Source organism: Acanthochromis polyacanthus, chromosome 16 (assembly GCF_021347895.1).
Source record: "Acanthochromis polyacanthus isolate Apoly-LR-REF ecotype Palm Island chromosome 16, KAUST_Apoly_ChrSc, whole genome shotgun sequence".
NCBI classification, from domain to species: Eukaryota; Metazoa; Chordata; class Actinopteri; family Pomacentridae; genus Acanthochromis; species Acanthochromis polyacanthus.
Window position 1 is genome coordinate 8,696,442 of NC_067128.1, and position 16,988 is coordinate 8,713,429.

Here is a 16,988-nt window from a genome sequence, read left to right on the forward strand (position 1 = left end):
GTCCAAACTTACATTTTTCTCACATTATAAATCTTTTTTTTTGTGTTTGAAAATGGTTGCGTTTCAGGAAAATGCAACTTTCACACTGGAGCTATTTCCTGGCAAACAACAGCTGGGCTCAGTGATTGCTTAAGTTCTCCTCAGAGTAAAGAAGTCTTCCTGGATGCTCGATTGACACGCGAGAAAAAGTACAAATACAACAAATTGAATATTACTAGTTGTTACAAACTTTTAGGGTTGTATTCTTCTGCTTCCCTTCTAGCTAAGGGTTAAACACATTTAACACTTTTACATTTTATACTCTGTGGACACGGAGATGAATCTGAAAATCTCTCCATATGACTGCAGATAAGATGGCACGCATATTTCACATAACGCCAGCGTGTGAAAAACATTTATGTTCAGTATGACACTGTAGAAAAAAGAATCGCAGTTCTGTAGATAAACAACTGTTTTGTATAAAAAGACAGCTGGCATAGATTCATGCTGTTTACCGTGACTTCCATCCCACACGCCGATTCTTGGCTGAGACTGCACCCTGAGAGATTGCAAGATTGATTATGGAGGCCTGTGTGGGTGTCTCATGTAAATACATGCTTGTCTTCTTCCTCATCACAGCCGCTCCTGAGTCCAAACCAATGAGCCTCTCTTTCCAGGAACACAGTCTGTTATTTTCTGGTCCAATTGCAGGGTTTTCATGCTTTTCCTTATTGCGCTCCGGGATAAAAACGAGGTGACACTGACATCTCAAAGTCTGTCTATGAAGCGGAGCGTGTGAACTACGGACCACACAGTTCTGGCTCCCTCCAAACAAGACTTAAGTATTTTTATGCATGTAGCATTTAGCATTTAAATGCTGAGCTGACTTGACATAGTTTTGTGGTTTTTAACTCCCCGTGATACTCTTAGTCATAGACATTTTCAACACATAGAATCTCGAGAAACCATCTAACGGGATAGATGCCATTGTATTGATGAATGTGGGAATGCTTTCAAGTAACTGCAACAACTTTTTCTGGAAGCAGAATAACAGTCCGGTCAAAGTAATCTTGATTTGACAACCTTTACAAAATAACTTTGGTCATTTAGAATTCCGGCTGCACAGAGGCGTGGTGATTAGCACTTCCGCCTTACAGCTAGAAGATCCCCAGTTTGTGTCCCGGCCTTCCTGGGATTTTTCTGCATGGAGTTTGCATGTTCTCCCTGTGCATTCGTCAGTTTTCTCCGGGTTCTCTGGCTTCATCCTACTGTCCAAAAATATGCTGAGGTTAACTGATGATTCTAAATTGCCTGTAGATGTGAATGTGAGTGTGACTGTATATGTAGCCCTGCGACAGACGGGTGACCTGTCCAGGGTGTCCCCTGCCTTCGCCCTAAATCAGCTGGGATAGGCTCCAGCCCCCCCCCGCGACCCTAGTGAGGATTAAGCGGTGTATAGATGATGGATGGATGGATTTGTAACTCCACAGTTTGGACTAGTGTGAGTATTTATTACAGCTTTTACTCTTTTGGCTCCAGTTCTCTGGAACAAGCTCCAAGTTAGTGTCAGAACATCAGAGGCAGCGTCCCTGCTTAAAAAGCTGTCACAGACCGGCATTTGTATAATATTTCATAGTGTCTTTTCTAATGTCTTATTATTGCCATTTTTATTGCTTTATTGTCTTTACTGATGTTTAGCTGTCTTTTTTAGGGCTTTATTATGGTTACAGTCAAGGTTGCTCCTGTTTTGGAAAGCACAATGTAAGTCAAATTTTAAAGAGACTATAGAAATTATTACTATTATCATTATTATTGTGTAGTAATAGTAGTAAGACCATACACTAATTCTTTTTAACACACTATCTTCTGAAATGGCTGCTAGTGTGCACAGGCTACAGTAAGTAGTAAAATTTAGTAGCAAAATTGCAAAGATCATAAACTTTGCAAAGCTTCAACTAGTGCTCATACTAAGGAGAAACATTAGTGCCATGTTTGGCATCACCCACAGCTTTCTGAAGATGTGCTTTCTAATCTGAATTTGGTTTAATTCTCACTGCTACCATGGCATCATGATGACTGGAATAGCTTAAAACACTTATTCAACCACAACATTCAGATATGCTGGATTTTTCTGTGTTTTCATTGAATATTGTAGTGTCAAATAATTATATAATAAAGTTAATATCAGCTATGCATGAATCCCGAAGTACTATTCTGACTTTCCAGCTGTAGAGCTGCCATGAGCCGCACTTTTCTCGTGTCTTTCTGCTCCTCTTCAGCTATTTATGTGTTACTGTTCTCCAAATCTCCTTTGCTACAAGAAACGTGAACCAACTGAATTCTTTTTTTGTTTTTTGCCAAGAATTTGGACTGAGCAGTGAGGCAGCTCTGACACCGTGTTGAGATGAGGCTGCAGCCTTCGGTTAGCTTCACCCAATGCAAATGATTGATTTAAAGAAATACAAACCAACCAGGGCAGTTTCCCCGCTATAGCAAAACAATACCGAGGTGCTGCCAGGCTGCTGAAGGACATGTGTGACACTTATGAGAAGGACAGTTTAGTCTTTATGAGGTGGAACATTGTTGTTTCACAGGTGAGTGATTTTAAAGCACCTGTGTCAAGTGCTTCATGACAAAGACATAAATACTGAGTTTGTCGTCGTTTTTATTATCACACAAAGATATGATTTGTGTAGATCTTCAAATTCTTAAAGCCCTGAAAGGATCTTTATCCAACAGCTGATCTAATCTTCCTCTGCAGCGCTGCAGTCAAAGTTTATCAATGAAATCTTTAATTATCTCCAAAATTTAATTTCATTCATCAGTTTGAGGTGCTATGAGAAAGTCGTGGTTAGAATAGCATCATATTTACTGTGAAAATGTGAGGAAAAAAAACTATTTATGAACAAATTTGAGTGGTAAATATTATCATTTGATCTTTTTTTATTAAAAATATGTATCTATCTACTTTCTTTTCATTTCATAAAGTGATTAAACATCACGGTTTATATGCCATTTGTTTTGCGGTTCTACTTAAAACTTTCTGTTTGCTCACCTCTGGGTAACATCAGTTAAAAGACAGAATAATGCTGACACCGTAGCCGTACAAACAAAGTACAGATGTGACTGGAGGCCAGTGTTAGCTTTGTAAGGCAAACTGTAAGCTGGACTGTGTGTGTTCCAGTGATTTATTCAGCTCCCCTGCTGAACGCCATGTAGTGGCTGAACACCCTGCTGGCCGCAATGACAGGCTCCATAGCAATCTGCCAGACACACAGCAGGACAAGACAAGCTCCCAGCTTGTGTTCTGTCTCTGGAGCAGCATATCCATCCTATTGCTTTCTTTCCAACTTCATCATCTTTCTCTTTTCCTTCTCTATGATACAGCATTTGCATCTGTTTTAGCTGACAGTTAGAGCAATGTTTGACTTTTTAAATGAAGATAAATCCCTTTTGGCTGAAGTTGGTGGAAAAATCAGCAACTTCTGAATTATGACTAAACGTAGTACAGGTGCCAACTATACTGTATTTAATAATTTGCACCAATTTGATGTGCAATTAATCTAAAGCATGAATAAATCTTGCATTTCCAGGTCATGTTTGGAGACAAATCTGCAGTTTTTTTTTAATGAATTTATGGCACAAATTAGAAACCATAACCATACTTATGTCTAGCATTTAATGAAATAATTATCTTTAAATAATAAAGCTGCACATTTATTGCAGAATGCATGTTGGCGGTCATCTTTCCCTTAGATCTTAATCTAAGTTATGCATGTTTTGGAAAATTAAAACAAATGTACCATAAAAGCGTGCTAGCATTTTGTGGGAAGGAAACATAAATGAGGCTAAACTGAAATATGGGGAGAAAAGAAAGAGAATGAAAGGCCATCCATGTTGGTCTCACCTTCTTTCTTTCTCCAGATAACACACACAGGCAATCAATTTAAAAAGCAGCCTGGCCATTGACACGTTCATCCTTTTGACTGTGCGCTTCTGGCCATGGAAAACATTACCGCGGCACTTTGCCTCTGCTCTGTGCATATCCCTTCCCCATTCGCTGCACTCAGCCAGCCGTCGCTCTCTAACGACAGATCAATCACTGCGACCATATGTGGTGATGTCATCTTAATTGAGAGTGAAAGGGAGGGGCTTGTCGCGTCCATCTGCTCGGGTCTGTGGAACATTCCAGTGCTTTAGCATTTGCATGGCTGTCAGACAGACAATAAAACCAAGCACTGAGTAGAAAAAAACACGACTTTTGTTTGCTGTGAGATAAATGCACCCTTAACAAATCTATTCTCTTAAGTTGCGGACAGGGGCAATATGTCTTTATGAGCTGTTTGCATTTGGGTTTGTTTTTTCCAGATTTGCACTTTTGCTTCTTGTGTATGAGCCTTGAGATTTAATGAGGAAGATGAAGATCATTTTTAGAAGGTTTTAAGTGCAGATGGTCATTCCAAACAATGAAACGCTGGTGTTTTTTCTTTTTTCACATACATAAAGCAAAAAAAAAAAGAAAAAAGAAAGAAGCAAAAACAACATTTACCACACTGCACAGCAGCACAAATGCAAACCAGTGCTAAAATAAACCATCATCACTGGTGAGAAAAAACATCAACACATTTAAATGTAAGTGTTGACACTGAAGCATGTGTTATTGCATCATATCAGAGCTGTTTTCCCACTTTGAACCTATGAAATACGCCGCACACACACACTTGCACATGTGTCCCGTGGGATGCATCATCACAGGAGTGGGACAGCCCCGAGCAACACAAGTCTTACACCTCCTCTCCTTCTACACGCGCCGCGGAGCAATTACCACCATTAAACTACTCGCCACCTGTTAACGGCCATGTAAATATTCATTTGCAACAGGGAGAGCGGTGCAGCCACTGGGCCTGCTCTGAAAAATGACTGGACCAGTAAATCAGCCCAGTGACAAGTCAATGCTAAGGGATGAACAAAAGGTTAGTGAGCTTGTGATATGTAAATGTTCGGTTACCGCAGAAAAAAACAAAGCATGGAAGGGGGTTTTGCTCGAGAGATTTGCATCGGATGTGGAAAAAGGCAGTGAGATTTGTTGTTGTTGGTTTTTTGCTATTGCTGCGTTAGCCACCTATAAATAAAGACTGGAAAATAGCATATTTACATGTGTGGAAGCCTCCAAAAACAGAGTAATAGCCGATAATGAAGAACATTGCTTTCCTCCAAGAGTAGAGCAGAGTCTCATGTGGAAGCGTTTACCAAAAAGGTGAATTAAAATGTAAATGGGAGCCATATTTGCTGCTACACATGCTGCATGATTAAACTGTCTGCTGAGATGTAGAACACTGCAGCAAAAGGCTAGTTTTCCAGATATTTGTTTTCAAGATGTTTCAAAGTGATATCTTAATGGTGTTCTGCAAATGAGGTTTAATTAAATAAATGCCGTAATTATTGTTTCCATGGCTGTAGCCAATACTTTAGGAAAACGTGTGTCCCTCCATGCTGCGTATAAACACCCAACCACACTTTATTAATGACATAGATTACTTTATTTTGTCAGTTCTTATCCCAAAGCTGCCATGCCACTCAGCTCTGCACAATTTGGATCACATTGACCGATATAAAAAGTGTTGTGTGAATCAATTTGACGGACAAACCACAATAATAACACCATCACGAGCAAAAAGAATTGTTTACTGGCAAAAATCTTGTATATTATGTTTGAGGTGCAGCACAAAGCACCCGAATACTTATTTTATTCTTGAAAATATACACTTTGCACGATGCTATTGTCTTATTTGGGGTAAAAATGATTCTTATATGCATCCATTTACATACCACGCAATTTTGTTGTACTTGTGCAATGACAATAAAGGCATTAGTATTTTGATCATTTAAATTCATTCTAGTGCCCAGAATGAAATGCAAAGGATGTTTCAAATTTAAATTTTGCTAGCAAAATACGCCATGATGTCTTTCGTTCTTTCTTTCTTTAAAATTTTATATTAGCCTCCAACTACTGCAGTCATCTGGTTACCCAGCATGTATATTAAGTAATTAATAAATAGTGTTACTGTACTTATTATTAAAAATGTATATATTCAAACCACCTTTTGTAATTTATGTATTGATTAGCTACTTTAAGATTCAAGAGTTTTTATTTGTCACAGTACGTGCAGTGAAATACAACGTGGCTGTTCTCAAGGCTGTGCAGTCACAATAAGACATTGTAAAGAGGACAAATCTTTTTTAAAAACCACAGAAAATTAGACAGAAAAGTCACACTATTACAACACATGAGACAGAGATCTTAAGCTAAAGTGCAGTGTACTTGATATTTGCATTATTTAAATACAACAACACTGTTTAAATAACTGCACAGCTATTTTGCAGCATGAGAATGAGTCTAAACAAGGGCTGCTTGATGACATTCCACTGGCAGTTTGCTTTAAGTTCCTCTATTTAGCATTCATAGGCAATATGTAATTTTTTAATAAAAGCTTTATTACGCAATATAAAGTAAATCTAGCCCACTTTTTAAGAACTATAATTCCTCCTGCAGGCACCCATAAGTGGGAAATAAAATAGCTTACAGGTTGCATTTAGCATGTTGTAAACAATTTATTAAATGTTTATATAGTGCTGATAAATGGGACATAAAGTTTAACAGCTATCATTTTATAGAATGTGGAATTTTAATGATCTATCCTCCACCTTCTTCATCGTTGCATTTAAAACTTGTTTCATAAACGTATGATTTAACTTGTGTGTCTGTTTTCCAGACTTAGTACCAATCCGTTCTCGACAAGTAAAATGTTAGATTTCTATACATACATTGCGATATTGTCTGTAAACATAGTTACTGTATCTCAGTACTGCAGTCTCTGACAACATTTACCTTTTAATTCTGACATTCACGCCACCAAAACAATAACCGACCGAAACAAGTTAATTATCATAATTTCTCCCTGTTGTAGTCCCGGCTGTCACAACACTGTGTTGTGAGGTCAGAACATCGACAATAATTTTGCTTAATTGCCGTCTAATTGTGTTAATCAATATGAGCTTGTTAAAAAAAAAAAGTGCTTGGATGGCATCAGTGAACACAAATCAGGAGGTGGAAGATTTTTAAAGCTAATCCAGCAGTCTGGCACTGGTTATTATAAAACAACTAATAAAATAAGAACGATAATCTTGAAAAGAAATGAAATACCACTTTAACTATAATTTGCATGTTTGTAATTGCACATTTCAAAAGTTAGAAGGCACTGCATGGTTAGTAGCAATTAATATGAAGATATTTTTGCTCTGCTTCGCTATTTTAAATGCCTCTGTAACGTCTTTCTTTAGTCCCTTGCTCATGCTCTCATGCTGTAGCCGTCTAGACACCAGGATACCTAAAACCTGTGCATGTGGCTCCAAAAAGCCTCCAGCGCCTCATGTGCACTGGCTCTAGTTCAGCACCCAGCTCGATTCGTTAGGGGTTGGGAGTAATGACCCATGACCAGGAGGTGTTTTAACTTGCGGTTTGTAAATCAATATTACAATAAAAGGAACTGCTTTTATGTCTCTCACAACTCTCCAGCTCATGTTTTATGGTCTTTGTGGTGTTTAGAGCTACGGCTAACCTCTTAGGTAAAGCTGCGTGCTGCACAGATGAAAAAGATTGGGTGAACTTTTCACAGATTTCCTTTCACTTTGTGCAACCGGATACTATCAGCCAGCAGTGGCATCAAACAGAGAAAGAAGCGTCTGCGTGTTTGTGTTGTCGTGTATGTGCCATCTATATGCGTCGCCTCCTTTCCCTCCTTATAACATGCGGGAAGTATGTTATCTTGAGAAATGTCCTGCTCTGCCCTGATCCTGAGGTCTTGCCCTAATAATTTTTATCCTCAGCCTTTCAGGGATGAGACCACATCTGTCTCCGGTCACTATTTACACGCTCTTTCACCATAAAGTACTCCAAGTCACACATGTACCCGTGGACAAACACACACGTCCTCCTTCTATCTCATGCCTAATTCAAACCTGCCTTATGAGTCCCCTGACAGATCCACACAGAGTCAGCTCAACACATGCACACAGACGTTCAATCACTGGAAAGCAGCGCAGGCCACATATAAATCCATCTAGTAAAGCATCTTCCAGACCGTTCCCAATGCGAATGAGATGTCCCAAAGCCTTATGGTGTTATCCGGCCTCTGCAAAGCTAAGAATGTGATCTATGCCCCCTAATTGTTGCAGGGGGAGGTTTTATAAGCACATTGTGGATAGGCTAAAAGGACAAATAAATCCTGCAGCTTGTAGTTTGCTTATAAATCCTCACTTTCTGTCTTGCTTCCTGCATTGCAAGTGTGGTGTCTTCTGGCTGCAGGATAAATACGCTTATTTATTAGCCAACAACACCTGGATTTACGTCACACGAAGAAATACACAAGGACCATTAAATGACAAATTTTGCCAAATACAATGCAAATCTTGAGAATTAAACGCTATTTGACCCCCGTCTGAAAGGCTGTCAGTCATTTCTCACTTTGTTTTTCACCACATGTTTGCTTCTTTTTTCAATGGCTGTATAGAAAATGTGGCTCGCTCTTAAGTCTGACCAGTCTTGGCAGGTCTGGTGTCCGTGCCTGCTCTTTACAATAGCTGGTTAGCCATGTCTGACATCTGTGGCTCCCCACAGTTTAGGGTGAATGCCAGGCTGAATAATGCACCAGGGTGACTGTTGCAGGAGGCACATGCCACTCTGCTCTGCCTCTTCTGGTTTCTGGGTGCAAACAATTCAGCAAAAACACCTGAGAATTTGCTCCAACTCAAGTATGAGCACTAGTAGCTTTTACTTATTTGAGCAATAATCAGTATGTTATATTTACAACGAAACATTGGCATTTGCAGTGAGAATTATCTACAAATCTCTATGTTTTAGCATATTTACCTCAATGTTGTGGTATCATGGCTGAAGCTTTACTGGGTCAATCTATAACTGAGGGACTTTTGAAGTCCATGGGATATATCTTGCATACATTTTTATTAAAAGGAAAAAAATACAGTTTTTTATGTTCATTATGATCATGTCTTCACAAATTCCTTAATTATTTATTACGGAAACAATCAATTATTAATAAAAAATGACTGGATGTCACTAAAATATCAACTAAATAACCATACAAATTCAATAACAACCACCTTCTAATTAGCTAAACAATAGTAAAATGAGCTTTTTCAAAAATAGTTCTGATTGTGTTCTTTTTATTAGGTTGAGATAATCATGACATATTTCGTGTTTGGCAATATATCAAATTTTAAATGGAAAATAACAAATTGTATCTGTGTCTGAGAAATCACCTTCAACTAAGTTACCCATTACAAAAACATCTCTCAAGGAAGTGTGTTAATTCCAGATCACATGACCTGCTCCACATGATGTCATTTCCTCCTGAAGAAAAGACTGGAAAGACTCCAAGGCTTTCTGAGTTATTTAGTATAAAATAGTGTGTGAGTCTAGGCTCCAGCACCCCCCCCCAACCCCAGTGAGGATAAAGCGGTGTATAGTGAATGGATGGATGGATAGTGTAGGAGTCTAGTGTGGATTTATGGCACGTCAACAGGTTTACTACAATATCTTTAGAAATAACTTTCAATTTCTGTTTTACTCAGTTGTATATATAATATTTAGAAGAACCTTTCTGTAAAAATGCCATGTGGTGTTTGGTTGTAGGCGGCCATGTTGATTTTAGGCCTCAAAATAGAAAAAATGTCAACGATGATACCCGTCAACTATGTTACAAAAAGTCCCGTAATTATACATTGACCCTAATATATTTGTTCATTCTCCTCGCTAACTGTGAAAAAAAAAAAACACACAAAAAAAAAAACACTGACTGTAAACTACTTGCTCAGTACCAAACAGCAGGCAAAGTTGAACATAGTAACTGGAGAGACATTTTTTTTCTGGAGTTGGTGAAAACAGCGCTAAAATAAAAGCAAATATTGGGCTTACATTCTTTGGGAGTGCAAACAAATATTAGCATTGCTCCGTATCTTGTGCCCGAACAAATAGAATTCAATTCAGCAAAATTTTATTTCGAAAAGACCTTACAGATTTTAAGAGGAGAAACCCAACAAATGCACCGTTTCATTCGGATTCCCTTTAAACAACCAGTTGGCGACAGCGGGAAGGAACTAAAAACACTGATAAAGTCAACTGTTTTCCTAGCAAGCTGACATAAAGGAAATTAAGATATATGTTAGTAAGTTTACAGGATTTAGGTTTTTTTGTTGCAGATTTTGGAACAAGCTGTTATTTTTCTTTACCAAAACATTTTCATTTTGACCTTGAAGCGTCTGCGCGCCACCATTAATCCCTCCGACAGAGTTTACATGACAGGTGTGAGTGTCACACAATGTAAAGCTTATGATGCCATGTTGGCTGACTGTCAGTGTGGAAGAATAATTTCCATCCTTTCCTCCGCCACAGGCTGCTGACCTCTGCCTGACCTCTGAGCCAGCGGCTGGGGTGTTAATGTTCACCCTCACCAGGGTCGCACCCAGCATGTTTATTTTATGACACAGGAGAAGGGACCTCAGAAGGGAGTGTGGCCTCAACACGTTGACCCCCAAACCCATTAGAAAGGAAGCTACTGAGCTGTAAAGGCTCTTTCCTTATGCCCAAGTTGTGCAGTTTATCTGTGCCGTGTTGAAACTGCAGAGGGCTACTGTGCTATGTCGTAGTAAAGAAACAAAGGGGATCTCAGGAATGCTCAGATGAAGAAAAGCAACAAAACCAACAATCACAAGATTTTACTGGACTTGATTCCATCTAAGTAAAAGTAATCATAATAGCCGAGGAATTTAATACCAAAGAGTGCTTGTAATAGCGTCCATGCTCATACAGTTTGGCAGATTGCTCAGATTTTCTTTGGTTTTATATGCAGTTCAGTTCATTTTAATACAATTCAAATCTTTCCCGCCCGTAGGGGGAATTTGCTTTGAAAGCAAGGGCTAAAAAAACACACCAGACCACCACTTTTTATACTATGCAAACAGGTATGAAAGACGTAGAGGCTACTGAGGTGTGCACCAGAGCAGTTTTGCATTTGTTGTCACCCATGTAAAAAGAAATCAAAAACAAAGACGAGACAGTGTCACTGCCGATCGCCTAAGAGTTCCGCGTTTCTTTCCTGTCTTACAAGCATCAACACCAGATTTCCAGTTGTGGTGGAAAATGTTTGCGTAAATGCACATTTGCATTCGTCTGAACATGAATGGAAAGGCTGCGTGTCTATGTGCGCCAGCATTGTGCACGCATCACTCGGGAGAGGATCTGTTGGCCATATTTCCAATTCCGCTCAATTTCAGCAAGAATCTCAGTAATCCCACTGAAGAGCCGCAGTTCTCCCACAGTGACATCCCATAATGGCACTAACACCAGAGTGGTGGGCACCCAGTTACGACTCCCAGGCTCCATTCGATGCACGTTCCCAATCCCCCAACCTGTCTGTATGCAAACAGAGCCCCCTCAGAGGAGAACACTGATCTGGCAGCCTTTCCCTGAGCCCTGTGTAGACATATTTAATGCCTCAATAACCACTGCTTAAGACAGAGTGATGAACGCCGGGGGCTTTCATTACCGTCACAAGTTTTTTCTTTCTTCTGTGTCTGTGTGTGAGTGTGAGAGAGCAAAACTACAGTATGTACCTAAATAAGCGTTCTGCTGTCATTTACCGATTGAGAATGTCAAGCTGTTGTTGTTGCAGAGGAAATACAAATGGCACCGGCTCTGCTGCAGCAGGAGCACATGGCTCGCCGATTTACTCTCACGAATTAGGACCGCTAACCTGCTAAAGATACTGCTAATCTGCCTTTCAGCCTGACAAATTTATTTAGCGCTTAACATTTTACATCTTGTAGACACGTGTGTGAAACCCAACATGACTGAGGTCACGTGCAACAGAATTACAAAACCAGAAAGAATCTGTTTTGAAGGTGAAGTGCATTTTGTTTTGGATGAAAGGAGGGTTAAAAAAAAACAAAACACAACACTATTTTGAGGGGACTAGTTTCCGTGTGCCTTCGGTGTCAGGGAGGCAGCAGGGTAAATACAGTCAGAACTGTGTCACAGCATCACGGCTGCAGCTTATTGGTTCTTCACATATGCACACACTGTGAGGCGCTGCAGAAACATACCCACAGGTACAGTACATGCACACAAACAAATATGGGCTGATATGCATGCAAACTATTGTAAGATAATGGGAAACCATATCTCTTATAGGACAGAACAGGACGCTTTGTTTGTTTATGCCAGAATAAACGCTGTTAGCATTTAGACACAAATCTTCCTCACACACCATTAGCTTCATCTGCGGGCTGTTTCTTGTTTTTCTTCCACTTTGGCGTCGACGACAAGAGCGCCCCAGAGGAACGTCTCTCTCCCTCCCAAGACACTCATCACCCAGAGAAAGAGGAGGGAGAGCTCGCGGAAGGATCAATGCGTCTGCACAGGAAACTGTGTAATGTTAATCACAACTTTAATTTGGGCTGAATTAGCATTTTGATGAACTTGCGGGGCTGACTCGTGTACTCTAAGCACCTTCAAACGCAGCACGCACAGAGGAAATGGCAGTGTGGTTAATTAACGCTCGCACACAGCAGATGGGCTCAGTGAAGGGCCTGGCAGAAAGAGACGCAGAGAGCGGGAATTGATGGGGGGAAAAAAAGTCACTGTCAATGAGAGGGAAAGAATACAGTGGAAGATTTTTGCAAGCGTCCAAATAAAATGGCTGGTTCGAAACCGACGGCTAAAGGAGACGGGGTGTACTAAACAGCATTTCGCTCTTTTAAGGGAAACAGAACACAAAGAGTCGGTAATAGCTTACAGAAAACAAAACTGGCAAATCTTGGTCAAACATGCAGCCTGTTTACATATGCCCAGCCGTTTCAATCTCTGAGCACAGAGTGCAGCTCAACATGGTGCCTAAGTCTCATTGCCTTTCACTCATTCTGTGAAATCTTTTACTCACACATTTAGAATCGACTGTTGCTTTTTTTCCTCCACCATCTCTCCTCCTTCTTGTTACCGTGCTTCCTCCTTCTTACTGGTTCCACATTATCTCCTGGATTTTTTGCACAGTTTTTAATGTGCCTTCCATATATACGCTCTGTATCTCCTCAACCGTCCTCATTCCACATATATAACGCACATTGTTACATCTAATCAGGTTATCTGTGTCTGAACTGTGGCGTATTAGTGCATGACGAAGCTAACAGGAGAAAGAGGAAGCACAGGAGAGGGTTTAAATATAGAGATGGATATGTGTGAGATTCAGAGTCCACAGACAAATGAAACTAGTCGCAGGTCAGTTGTGTTTGGCGTAATGCTCTCCTATGTTACATTCTGAAATCTACTCAATTTGATGGGTTTTGCATGTGTGGTGAATTTCAAATCCGATTCCCTGAATTATTCTAACACTAAATAATCATAAAAGGGAAAAACAGAGTGTGTGATCTTAAGACCACTTATAGATTTATTGCACGCAACAAAAATGCAGCCTAAAACAAACTGAGGTGGTCTTGAGCAAAGTCTTGGTCAAAAATTCGATGAATACCTGATTCTCTCCTACTGTAATCTTCAATCTTCATTTTAGGGATATTTTATGATATTTATATCAAGGCTGACAGACAAAAAGGTTCATACCAAGCATAATGACATAACCTTATCAAAGCTTCCTATTAGATGTCACATACTAACCATCTATTAATGATCTACGATCCGCACATGGTCTTTTTCTATATGCATATATTGTCAGCACAGTCTATTAGCATAGTTCTTGCTTTCCTGTGTGATATTTCAACTGCTATAATTTTATATTCCAGCATATCTATTAAATATATGTAAGCACATAACAGAAAAGGTCTGCTTAGACATTGTGGGTTGTAATGGATACAAAAAGTGTTCATCTTACATTACTGCAGGTCTTTTTTAAAGCAAACCTTTGTTGAGTTTAAACTTCTACGCCTGCTTTCTCAGGTAGGCGTCATTTTCAGCAGGCTATATATCTATACAATTACCATCAATTTACAAAGATTTCTTTGAAGCTTTCTTTGGACAATATGATGTGCGGCAGTGCAGTTTGTAGCAAACACTGTAAAATTATCATATGTTGCTCATGTTCAACCCAGAAGCTGATTCTGAAGAGGAAGAGAACGTTTCATCATGAAAGTAGTCACGTTGGCTACTTAGTTATGTTATGTATAAAACCCTCAAAAGTCTGAGTTTTTGTTTTTGAGACAGTTTTAATGTGAAAATTCTCAGCTATGGGGTAGACTACTCGTTACGCTCATCTTGCATAGAAAAAAGTATACACACATAATACTAATATGATAACAAGGGGAAAAAATCTTGAAATTCACTGGAGCAAGTAGTTAAAACATTAAAATATGCAGTAATTTGACAAGAATCAAATTACATGCCACAATTTGCAGTGTCTAGGTTTGATTCGGGTTATTATTTCTCCTAAGGTTCAATCTGAAAATCGAAGTGGAAACGTACCCAGTGAAGTTCATGTATTATCCTAAGTAGGTAGCTTTGTCTGGGAAAAAAATGCTGAAGTCTTTAAAGGAGAACGCCAAACTCAACAGATCTCAGGAAGTGTTACTGCATATGTGAATAAAAATGTGTAAAATCTGTTATTTCTCCGAAACGAGCTGCGCAGAGTCGGACAAATTCCTCAAATTATGTCAGTTGTATTCGTTTCAGTACAGCAAATTCACTTCAGCTGCACAGAAATAGGTCACATATTGAAAACAGAGAATCAAACACTACATTTATCTGCTTGGATACAAGTATCTCAAGAGGTAAGTGAGACAATAAGTGTAACTTCAGGACCTTTAAGTGCCTTGCTCATGGGTATTGAGGATAGTGTTCCTGCTCAGTCACCAGATCATGAAACTGAAGCTCTTCCAGGGTTCCTATATGAGATCTGATTCGAGGAAAATGAAGAACCATATTCCTCCCAGGGCTCAACTGATACCTCACCTCCTTCCCACCTTTTCCTCGAATCCTTTCCCTAAATAACCTTCACTAACCTGGGCCCCTCCTCTTCTTTTTTTCATGCTGGGGAGAATTTCAGTCCCGGCTTCCCACTGAGGAGCATGATTTGTAAAAACACAATAAAAATGGAAAGACGGGTGAGACTGGGGTGGCGGCAAAGGAGGGGTTGGAGGGACAGAAGAGCGAGCTCCCCTGTTGCGACAGCCTGTGGTGGGGCATTAACAGGATGTCCAGGCGGGGTAAATCTTCTACCAGCTGCCTCAGAGCTCATACCCTCAGAGAACTTCCCAGTCAGTGTAGAGGTGGAGGGGACACTGCTGGTAGGAAGACGCCTTCTTCTGGATGTGAGCATGTTTGTGTTTGCATGCACTTGGTTAAAAAAAAATCCTCCATGCATCATTTGCACAGAGAAGGACCAAACCATGGTGATCTCTGACCAGTGATGAAGGTCTTCATCCTCAATGATTTGATGGAGCCCCTCATTTAGAAACATCACATGTCAGAGATGCAGTAATGTGCTGTTTGGTTTAAAGGGAGAACCTGAGACCAGTTGGCATCTGGGAATGTCCTCTAATTGCCAATTTGTTGATTTTTTTATAGCTGCCACAAACGAGACAGTAATAGAAAGCTATGGCCTTGTGGAGCTGATTTGGAGTCTGCTAGAAACCATTCAGATAGACACCCTCTCTCCCTTGTCGTCACCCCCCTCACCCACACAAAAGGATGGAGACGTATGTCTGTTCCCAGGCAGCAGGAGAGCCTCCAATTACGGCGAGATGCAGCATCAATTTAAGGGCTAATTATGTGCGTAATGAGCTCACCGTCATGCGTCCGCGCCCCCGACACCGAGCCCGCTGCTCCACAACACACCACAACCAACCATCCGCTCCTACCTCTGCACACTTCTTCCCCCACACCTCCACCCCCTCCTCCATCTGAGCGCCCGGTAACTAATTAAAAAACTACATGCGCCGCGGCGCTTTCATCTGATTCACACCATGGAAATTAATCCTCAGATAAACGTGTTTGACGGACACCAAAAAAAGAAAGAAAAAAAAACGACGCATGAGCTGCGGACGCGTCACACCGCTCTCTCAATCTGTCAATCTGGTGTAAACTGTTTTTGCATTTGTCTTTTTTTAACCTTTTAGTTTCACAATAAGTCCAGGAAAAACGGTTTAACTTGACGAGGACGGCATTTTTTTTTAAATTACCTGCTCCATTTAGTTCCATGCAACAAAAAAATGGAGGAAAAAAATGCAAATTCAACCCTCAAGATTTCAATGTCAAATTTAACGTACAGGAATAAATGCAGAGCCTGCATTTAGAGGCCTGAAGAGGACCTGAAGCAGCCTCTGCATGTTCCAGTGCAGCGAGGAAACCACTAAATGCAGAGGAAATTCTGAACCGAGAAGGTTTTGAATTCAGAAGGAGACGATCCACCACAAAACAAGTGAATGATTCAGTGTAACCACTAAAACAGGAGAGCTGGTCCATGTGTTGGTCCAGTTTGGGCATTTCACTATCATTAAAGACACTAAGATGGTGATACTTAGCAATAAAGGTGTGATTTAGGGTAAGCAGTAAGACTAGAGATTCAACGGATTCTGCCAAACAATGGCATCATTTTTTTTTTAAATTATTGTGTCGTATTTGTGCATTTATTGCCGTAAGCCTCACCAACCTGCACCTCCTGTAAATAAAAACACACCAAATTCCACATTGCACTTTTGCAGGAGCACTGATTTAGAGCAAATATTTCTGTCAGGTTGACAAAATCCTACATTTATTCAATATATTTCACACTCAGAACTCTCAAATAATTTTCCACTTTCCTTAAAATGCTACAGATAGATGGAAAATCACGACTTTTCATGATGGAGTAAAAATAAAAATGTGAAGAAACTGATGCCTCGTGTTCTTGTTCGACGACTGATCTTTGTTTGCTTTTTTTGTATTATTT